The sequence below is a fragment of the Squalius cephalus genome (genome assembly GCF_949319135.1).
Source record: "Squalius cephalus genome assembly, chromosome: 2".
Lineage (NCBI taxonomy): Eukaryota > Metazoa > Chordata > Actinopteri > Cypriniformes > Leuciscidae > Squalius > Squalius cephalus.
Window position 1 is genome coordinate 50,303,812 of NC_137123.1, and position 2,586 is coordinate 50,306,397.

A 2,586-nucleotide genomic window follows, 5' to 3' on the forward strand; every position below is an offset into this window, starting at 1 on the left:
TTGTCTGAATTGCCTTTTTGTCTCTTTCTTCTATAGCCTTTCCCTGTTTGTCTCCCACAGTCCACTAATCTCTAATTAAAATCTCCATCTGGCAGAAGTTCTCTGGAAGAACGGAGAGACCTTGTCTTATACCTCATAGTCTACCCCTGGACAATTTTCAGATTCTTCATCTCACCTCCATCTACATCGACTCAAAACCATGATGGCATTTCCACTTTATTCCGAAATATTGTTTTATGTCATTGTTAATCAACACATCATGTTTAGTCTACCCCATCCAGGGCCGTCGACATATAAGGGACAAGCAGTATCATTGTCCAAGATCCTCTATAGACCTTATTCACAGCAGCGCCATCTTTGATTTTTAACTGGAACGAAAGCGAGGCTGTGAGGGACAGACATGCTTCTCTTCAATGGACTGTACTGTTATTTAATGTGTTTTTGGATTGTTCTGCTCATGAAACACTGGAAAAATATCTTTCCAAGAAATTTCAGTTTACAAAAAACTCCTGACAATATAAGCTGTGGAAAATTGTAAGTAATCTAGGAGCTTTATACAGATTTTTACAGCGGATGCCATTGGAAACAAGGCAAGGCTATCCCTCACAGCCTCACTTTCATACCTGTCATGGTGCTGCTCTGAATAAGGTCTATAGGTCATTAACATTTTGTCCTTCCTTCATAGTCACACAGCTTTAATTATTAAATAGCTGACATAATTTTTTATTATTATTATTACTGAATTCAAAACATACAAATCACTTCAACTCAAAAACAAAAAAAGTAACAACATTTAACAAAAGGGCATCACAAACATTAAATTTATTTAACAGAGACAGTTTTTTTGTGACTTTTCTTTTTTTTGTAAATTTGATTGATTCAAAATAAATTTCAAGCGCTGTTTGAAATTGATTAAAATATGTTTTTTTCACTTGCTCTGATGAATAATATATACACTTTTATTTTTGAAATGTCCTCTTCATTTGAGTGAGGTAACGTTCCTGTATAGCAAACTGAATTCAATATTTGAAGACCTTGCCAGAACGCTAATTCTCAATGGGTTCCCTGTGGAATTTTATATATTTTTAGAACAGTAAAAACCTATATTGACACTGTCCTGTTTTGTTCTAAATTACACACAATCAAAGGTGAATTCTGAAACTCCTGTGTGCTTTTTACATTTTATATATATATATTTTTAAAAAATGTTCAGAAATGTGCGTAAGTTTTGAACGTTTTTACTCAAGGACATGAAGCAAATGCCACAAAAAGCCACAGTTTTGGTCTAAACATTTTGAAAGATGTCCCAATATTTTATTTTGTTTTTTTGTTTTTTTGTTTGCAGAAGATGGAATGAAATAAAGAAATCCCTCTACTGGCAGTTTCCCAATGACAAATTTACTCCATCATATAGTGCAACTAGATGCACCTTTTTGACCAAAGGAATTATTTTAATTCCTAACAGTGGACATTTCTGATTGTTATTTATTTATTTATTTTAATGAATATTTTGAGGCATGTAAAAATTAAACTACCCTGAGAAATATTCACTTGAGTAAAAAAGGTGAAAAAACTAGCCCCATTCAAGCCTGACATATAAAATAATATTTAGAAAAAAAAAAAATTATATATATATATATAGTCAGATATAGCCTATATATTTGGTGCAGATGTTGTTATTTGGGCAAAAAATTGAAATTTTGATAGATTTTTATAACAGTATTGCAGACTTTTAAAATGAATAAGTATCCGTCACTATTTCTTCCAATAATATTTTTTTGGTAAGGTGAAACTTGAAAGCTAGTTTTATCAAAGCCCTGTGGTTTCTATAGGGGGTTAAACAGAATACAATGCAATACAAAGATGATTGAGAGATGTAAATACATTTTCCTCAAAAGCCTGTTTAAAAAATAAATAAATAAATAAAAAATAATAATAATTTTTGGATAATCAAGTTTCAAAGCTGTTTCACTTCTGTAAAAGCTCATCTTGAAATATTAACAACAATATAAAAGTTATTCTTTATGTCAGCAAAAAGACATGTCTAGGTTAGAGTTATGGTTAGGCATGTTTAACCTGAACGTAGACACTTTTGGAATTATAAAGGCATTTTACTTAGGTTGCTTACTAAAAGTATGAACTATCAATCAGACGACAGAAGGCATAGAGTACAGCAGTTTTTCTTAGCAAACTTTTGATCATATTGATCATATAGAGGCCTTAGAAATTCATGTATCAAATATGATACAGTTGGCTTTATTAAATAAGCTTCGTAATTAATTTTAAAAAAAAGTATCCTATCATATTGCTTAATTCATGTACTGTATATCCTTGTTCAATGTGTCAGTTAATTTTTCTTTTAATTTATACAGCTATTTTATTTGCTTTGTAGCATTTTACACTGTATGAACCTAGTCTGGATTGATTATATTAATAAACTAAAAAGTACAACTACATTGAAACTGAGAGAGAGAGAGAGAGAGAGAGAGAGAGAGAGAGAGAGAGAGAGAGAGAGAGAGAGAGAGAGAGAGAGAGAGAGAGAGAGAGAGAGAGAGAGAGAGAGAGAGAGAGAGAGAGAGAGAGAGA